Source organism: Haemaphysalis longicornis, unplaced genomic scaffold (assembly GCF_048455015.1).
Source record: "Haemaphysalis longicornis isolate Haplotype H1 unplaced genomic scaffold, Haemaphysalis longicornis Haplotype H1 scaffold_6, whole genome shotgun sequence".
In the NCBI taxonomy this organism is placed as follows: domain Eukaryota; kingdom Metazoa; phylum Arthropoda; class Arachnida; order Ixodida; family Ixodidae; genus Haemaphysalis; species Haemaphysalis longicornis.
The window spans coordinates 125477739-125485962 of record NW_027526407.1 but is presented as its reverse complement, the minus strand read 5'-3'; the positions used below and the strand labels follow the sequence as shown (position 1 = coordinate 125485962).

Sequence of the window (8224 nt, the reverse complement as noted above, 5' to 3'; positions counted from 1 at the left end):
GAATATTGGGCTTTCAGAAGCCCTAGGATTTAAGGGTATGAGAGAGGAAGTTAACTTCAAGGCTGTCGAGGGGACGAAAAGAAGATTAGAATGCTGGTGGACAAAAAGCAGAGAGGGGAATATTGCCTAAGACAGTTACCACCTGTAACAGGGAAAAAAAGTAATTCGGGCCTAATAAGCTTTAGTGCCTGCCCTAAGCAGCGCTAGTATTAAACCAAGAGTGTAAAACATGGTTATATTAGTCCTTTTTGGTAATATGACATGTCATCACCCTGCTTCAAAGGGGAAAACAATAGGAATCATCATCATCATCATCATCAAAGGCCTTGCCCATTAGTTTTCAGTTCGTCGTTTCCGTGAGCATGAGGTACTTAGCTACCATGATATTTACCGCTTGGTTTTCATGGTAACTACCACACTTTTGACTTACCGGAACTACGAAATGGGAAATTGCATTGACCCCATGGCTGTTTCGCATACTACTCAGGGTTCCCCTACCATAGGCGTGCGCAGAGTTCTTGATTAGAGGGAGCAAAGTACTACCGCTCCGCCCCCCCCTAGCGCCCCCCCCCCCCCCTACAGCATCTCCCGACCTTCTCTTCCCACTGAAGGCCTAGCGGTCCGAACGCAGTGCAAAGAGGGATGGTTATAAAATTTTTATTTCAATGCGATGGAATTGCAACACATACAAAATATTTCTGAGCAGATATTTTTACTTTAATGTGTTACATTCGCAAAATATGGGCCAATTTGCCGCCCCCCTTCAGATGATTACGGGGGGCGGCCGCCCCTGCTGCCCCCCCCTCCCCTGTCGGCACGCCTAAGCCGGCCGCTACAACCTCCGACGCCGAGACGCCGAGTACCAACCAGGGGATCGTGTGTGGGTTTGGACTCCCATTCGACGACGCGGACTCAGTGGAAAGCTTCTCCGACGATATTTTGGACCCTACCAGATTCAACGACGTGTTGGCCAATTAACCTACGAAGTGATCCCCAGTGGTGATTCCGGCACATCACGACGACGCACGCGACCCGAAGTCGTCCACGTGGTTCGCCTCAAACCGTACTTCGCAAGATGACGAACTTTTTTGTTGTTGTTTTGTTGTTGCTGTTTGTTCGGAGTGTCGTTTTACTTTAGCATCGGGTCGCTGCACTCGTAGAGCGGGGGTAATGCCGCGAACCATATACGGGTTTGTTTATTTATCGTTTGTTTTTAATGCCCGGCCGCGCGCGGATCTGTTATCTGTGTCCCATGCGAAGCGCGTGTTCCATTCTTTATTTTTATGCCGCACGGGCTATCTCATTCAGATAAGCAGAGTGTTTCGCCCTAACGCCCCTAGCTCAGAATAATCTTCTGTGATCTACAATATTCTCGATGTAAATCGACGGTTCAGAGAAATTCTCGCGCCGAAAGATAAAAGCCTGCACATCAGACGCCGCGGCATTCGATTCTGCGAAGCTCGCCGACGCAAGTCACTTTGTTGACCGCTGTTTAGCCGCCTCTGTATTCTTTTCAGTTGTTAGGGGAGCACAAGTTCGCTCCAATAAACTTGTTTCTCCTTCAAGACAACTGCGTCGTCCTTGGCTTCGTGACAATACGGTGAGGTCGTCCAGGAAGTCCGCCACTGTCTTGCCGTCATCGTATCCCGTGAACCGTGGTACCTGAAACGTGGTTCGGCTGAAACGATGGCCCGTGCTCGGACCCACTACGTTCTAGCGCAAGACCTGCCAGCTGGTTCGTGAGGTTCTCGCTGAGGTCCATGATTGGGCGGAGCACGCCGACGATCCCATTGGCGTCCGCATCCCTCTCGGGCTCGCGCGAAGCAACCAAGGTCCTCCGACGGGTAGCGGCTCCATGGACAGGCATGTTCTTCGGACGAAATTCTCTCGTGCGCCGCGAAGTGAACACACGAAAAAAAATGGTGATAAACAGCACAAGCCACGAAAAATGCGGCTCAAAATGCGAGAAAGACTGCCAAAAATCCCGGCGGTCACGAAAAAAATTCCCCGCATTTCCCCGAGGGGAAGAATGTGAAAGTGCGAATGCACGAGTTGAATTTGCGCGGTTCGGTAATGTTCGCCAAAGAGAGATCACACACACACACACAACTACAAAGAAAGAAAGATGCATTTATTCACAGACACCTATTTGTGTTGTCGTTGTACTTGATTGCTAGAGCGGATCTCAGCTTTGAAATTTCGTGTCAGTACTCCTTTAGGCAGGTGCATTAGCCCTTCTCACGCCCGATTCTTGGCCAATCCCCCACGTGGGTATGTGCCATGTCAGCGGCCAGGCAGTGTGCGCCCATCAACCCCCTTGCCAAAGAAGACGAGGAGATTTCTGGCCAATCCCCCACGTGGGTATGGGCCATGTCAGCGGCCAGGCTGCGCGCGCCCATCTCCACGTGCGCGGACATCGCCGGTGGACGCAGGTTCAGGGTCGCTTAAGAAGTGCATTGCACTTAAAACGCGAATGTAATTAGCCCTGCGAAACGAACACCGCGGAACACCAGAACAAGGAAGAAGACCACAATGCCCTTCACAGGAACCACGGCCGGCCGCGTTGGGCGCCAAATGTGGTACCGGTGGTTCTTGCACCCGGCCGCGGTTCCGCAGAAAGACACTGCGCCCCCTAAAACCACACCTTTACTGGTAGTCCTGTTCCGCCAAGGTCCGCTCCTCAGCCGATCTGGCTGCGCACACATAACCCAGCCGAGTCCGCCATGATCTATCCTCGCTCGTATCGCGGCACATATTCCTTCTCAGCCGCCACATGTCCATCCCGTGAGATTGTCCCCGCCCCTATTGCGGCATTGCCACAATATATATGTATATAAATATATAAATATATATATATACATATATATATATATATATATATATATATATATATATATATATATATATGACAGAAATAAAGTTTGGCAGTCAAGAAAACCTTTGAAAGCAAAAAGGGAGGAAATGGTAGGTCATTGAAACAGATAAACATTTTGGAAAGAAAGAAACTGAAATTTTTAAATGAAAGTGAAAAGTGAAAAAGTGAAAAGAAAGCAATTTTTTCTCCACCTTCTTTCCAAATTCTTTATCTGTTTCTATGACCTACCATTTCCTCCGTTTTGGTTTCAGAGGTTTCCTTGACTGCCAAACTTTATTTCTGTCGTATGTTCAACGAGCCCCTCATTTCCAATTCTAATTCGCTACATATCTATCTATCTATATATATATATATATATATATATATATATATATATATATATATATATATATATATATAGAAATAAGGGTTGGCAGTCGAGAAAACCTCGGAAAGCAAAGGGGAGGATGTGGTAGATCATTGATACAGATTAAGAATTTGGAAAGAAAGAAAGAAAGTGAAGAAAAAATGCCCGCCAGGTGGGATCCGAACCCACGACCTCCAGAATACCGGTCTGGTGCGATAACCACTACGCTACCGGCGGGGCGATTTTCCCATTCACTTTCTGGGGTATTTATGTTAGGTATGTTTGTTTCCTGTGCTTGGGGGTGGTAGCCAGCGCCATTCGGACTAATCGGGGTGAAGGGGACCTTCTTTTTAACCCCCGGGTCGTGACTCGAGTGTCTACGACATGTCCAGAGTGGTCGACCAGCTTTGAACCCTCTTAAGCTCCCTTTGGCAACAAGACTGCCAGAACAGAGGCCCTCGCTATGCATGTAGCGAATCAGAATAGGAAATGAGGGGCTCGTTGAAAATAACACAGAAATAAGGGTTGGCAGTCGAGAAAACCTCGGAAAGCAAAGGGGAGGATGTGGTAGATCATTGAAACAGATTAAGAATTTGGAAAGAAAGAAAGAAAGTGAAGAAAAAATGCCCGCCAGGTGGGATCCGAACCCACGACCTCCAGAATACCGGTCTGGTGCGATAACCACTACGCTACCGGCGGGGCGATTTTCCCATTCACTTTCTGGGGTATTTATGTTAGGTTTGTTTGTTTCCTGTGCTTGGCGGTGGTAGCCAGCGCCATTCGGACTAATCGGGGTGAAGGGGACCTTCTTTTTAACCCCCGGGTCGTGACTCGAGTGTCTACGACATGTCCAGAGTGGTCGACCAGCTTTGAACCCTCTTAAGCTCCCTTTGGCAACAAGACTGCCAGAACAGAGGCCCTCGCTATGCATGTAGCGAATCAGAATAGGAAATGAGCGGCTCGTTGAAAATAACACAGAAATAAGGGTTGGCAGTCGAGAAAACTTCGGAAAGCAAAGGGGAGGATGTGGTAGATCATTGAAACAGATTAAGAATTTGGAAAGAAAGAAAGAAAGTGAAGAAAAAATGCCCGCCAGGTGGGATCCGAACCCACGACCTCCAGAATACCGGTCTGGTGCGATAACCATTACGCTACCGGCGGGGCGATTTTCCCATTCACTTTCTGGGGTATTTATGTTAGGTATGTTTGTTTGGGAAATGGGAAAGTGAATGGGAAAATCGCCCCGCCGGTAGCGTAGTGGTTATCGCACCAGACCGGTATTCTGGAGGTCGTGGGTTCGGATCCCACCTGGCGGGCATTTTTTCTTCACTTTCTTTCTTTCTTTCCAAATTCTTAATCTGTTTCAATGACCTACCACATCCTCCCCTTTGCTTTCCGAGGTTTTTTCGACTGCCAACCCTTATTTCTGTGTTATTTTCAACGAGCCCCTCATTTCCTATTCTGATTCGCTACATGCATAGCGAGGGCCTCTGTTCTGGCAGTCTTGTTGCCAAAGGGAGCTTAAGAGGGTTCAAAGCTGGTCGACCACTCTGGACATGTCGTAGACACTCGAGTCACGACCCGGGGGTTAAAAAGAAGGTCCCCTTCACCCCGATTAGTCCGAATGGCGCTGGCTACCACCCCCAAGCACAGGAAACAAACATACCTAACATAAATACCCCAGAAAGTGAATGGCAAAATCGCCCCGCCGGTAGCGTAGTGGTTATCGCACCAGACCGGTATTCTTGAGGTCGTGGGTTCGGATCCCACCTGGCGGGCATTTTTTCTTCACTTTCTTTCTTTCTTTCCAAATTCTTAATCTGTTTCAATGATCTACCACATCCTCCCCTTTGCTTTCCGAGGTTTTCTCGACTTCCAACCCTTATTTCTGTGTTATTTTCAACGAGCCCCTCATTTCCTATTCTGATTCGCTACATGCATAGCGAGGGCCTCTGTTCTGGCAGTCTTGTTGCCAAAGGGAGCTTAAGAGGGTTCAAAGCTGGTCGACCACTCTGGACATGTCGTAGACACTCGAGTCACGACCCGGGGGTTAAAAAGAAGGTCCCCTTCACCCCGATTAGTCCGAATGGCGCTGGCTACCACCCCCAAGCACAGGAGACAAACATACCTAACATAAATACCCCAGAAAGTGAATGGGAAAATCGCCCCGCCGGTAGCGTAGTGGTTATCGCACCAGACCGGAATTCTGGAGGTCGTGGGTTCGGATCCCACCTGGCGGGCATTTTTTCTTCACTTTCTTTCTTTCTTTCCAAATTCTTAATCTGTTTCAATGATCTACCACATCCTCCCCTTTGCTTTCCGAGGTTTTCTCGACTGCCAACCCTTATTTCTGTGTTATTTTCAACGAGCCCCTCATTTCCTATTCTGATTCACTACATGCATAGCGAGGGCCTCTGTTCTGGCAGTCTTGTTGCCAAAGGGAGCTTAAGAGGGTTCAAAGCTGGTCGACCACTCTGGACATGTCGTAGACACTCGAGTCACGACCCGGGGGTTAAAAAGAAGGTCCCCTTCACCCCGATTAGTCCGAATGGCGCTGGCTACCACCCCCAAGCACAGGAAACAAACATACCTAACATAAATACCCCAGAAAGTGAATGGGAAAATCGCCCCGCCGGTAGCGTAGTGGTTATCGCACCAGACCGGTATTCTGGAGGTCGTGGGTTCGGATCCCACCTGGCGGGCATTTTTTCTTCACTTTCTTTCTTTCTTTCCAAATTCTTAATCTGTTTCAATGATCTACCACATCCTCCCCTTTGCTTTCCGAGGTTTTCTCGACTGCCAACCCTTATTTCTGTGTTATTTTCAACGAGCCCCTCATTTCCTATTCTGATTCGCTACATGCATAGCGAGGGCCTCTGTTCTGGCAGTCTTGTTGCCAAAGGGAGCTTAAGAGGGTTCAAAGCTGGTCGACCACTCTGGACATGTCGTAGACACTCGAGTCACGACCCGGGGGTTAAAAAGAAGGTCCCCTTCACCCCGATTAGTCCGAATGGCGCTGGCTACCACCCCCAAGCACAGGAAACAAACATACCTAACATAAATACCCCAGAAAGTGAATGGGAAAATCGCCCCGCCGGTAGCGTAGTGGTTATCGCACCAGACCGGTATTCTGGAGGTCGTGGGTTCGGATCCCACCTGGCGGGCATTTTTTCTTCACTTTCTTTCTTTCTTTCCAAATTCTTAATCTGTTTCAATGATCTACCACATCCTCCCCTTTGCTTTCCGAGGTTTTCTCGACTGCCAACCCTTATTTCTGTGTTATTTTCAACGAGCCCCTCATTTCCTATTCTGATTCGCTACATGCATAGCGAGGGCCTCTGTTCTGGCAGTCTTGTTGCTAAAGGGAGCTTAAGAGGGTTCAAAGCTGGTCGACCACTCTGGACATGTCGTAGACACTCGAGTCACGACCCGGGGGTTAAAAAGAAGGTCCCCTTCACCCCGATTAGTCCGAATGGCGCTGGCTACCACCCCCAAGCACAGGAAACAAACACACCTAACATAAATACCCCAGAAAGTGAATGGGAAAATCGCCCCGCCGGTAGCGTAGTGGTTATCGCACCAGACCGGTATTCTGGAGGTCGTGGGTTCGGATCCCACCTGGCGGGCATTTTTTCTTCACTTTCTTTCTTTCTTTCCAAATTCTTAATCTGTTTCAATGATCTACCACATCCTCCCCTTTGCTTTCCGAGGTTTTCTCGACTGCCAACCCTTATTTCTATATATATATATATTTATTTATATACCATATTCGATTTTGGGGCAAAACATTTAAAATGCCTCTTATAAATTGCCAAAAATTTTAGCGCGGCATCACTTACTCTCAGTATTAAGGTTGTCTGTTTCTCTTCGTCTGCTGGTCAAGCCATAGGAACATACAAAGTATTAGTTCTTTCAAAGATTCTTCGTTTCTTCCCCCATGTACTGAGGATGACTTAATGTGTATCTTATCAGGATTTACCAGACGAAATCCGCAGGTTTGGATGGTTTATCCATTGAATTATTTGCAGGAATTTTCATGTACCTAAATATGTAATTCATGCCATCATCGAAACAAATATTGCAACTCATATTGTATCAAGGTTTAAAAATTGCTCGTGTTTGACCCATTTACAAAAAAGGCATCAATATTGTGGCGAAAGCTACCGAGGTATATCTGTTTTGCCAAAAATTGTCCTCGTCTTAGAAAAACATGTGGTTGTTACAAAGACTTCATTTATCAAAAAACAAGACATACTTTCGTCCAACCAAGATGGTTTCACCGCTCCAGGGGTACGCACAAAGTATTGGGTGAAACTTTCGGTGTACCTAATAATGCCATTGATCGCCATGAATTTACCATGTAAGTGATTCTTGATGTGTCAAAAGCATTTGATTCTGTAAACCACGATGCAATGCTTGACAAACAACACCAATAAAGTTACCGTGGACCTTTCTTGCTGCAATTAAAAATTACTTTACTACCCAACGACAGAATGTCTTATGAAGCAAAATTGCAAGCTCCCCACAAGTATTGCAGTCTGGCGTTCCGCAAACGTCCATCTTGGCACAATTGCTTGTTAATTTATATGTTAATGACAGTTCAAGCTGTGTACTTCAGCCTCGTTAGTTCAGTACGCGAATGACACTCTCCTTGTTTCTAGGCATAGTGCTTCGATCTTGCTGTTGGGATATTGCAACATGATCGAGAACAGAAAATTAAATGGCTTAGCAGCTGCAGCAAAATTTGAATCAACACAAGAAAAACTCAATTGGCTTTCTTTAAGAATAACTCAATTTGCTTTCTTTCGCAATATTTTGAAGGCAATACCATACGTTGCATCAATTTTTTTGGTTTTACGCATTGTTCGAACTCTACATACACACCTATTTTGCCTATGGCCTGTGTAAATACTGGGCTATATTTGTTTTTATTTAATATGTCTTGGAACACGCATCTTGTCTTTATGTGTTCTCAGAAAAAAAACTGCCTGTTTTATGCACGC

At 46.8% G+C, this 8224-nt stretch overlaps 1 non-coding gene across 1 annotated transcript; it reads left to right on the top strand.

The window, feature by feature from the left end:
• Window positions 1-5388: 5388 nt before the first annotated feature.
• Window positions 5389-5461, top strand: Trnas-gga (transfer RNA serine (anticodon GGA)). The gene has a single exon. It is a non-coding gene; the product is annotated as a tRNA-Ser (tRNA).
• The last annotated feature ends 2763 nt before the right edge of the window (window positions 5462-8224 follow it).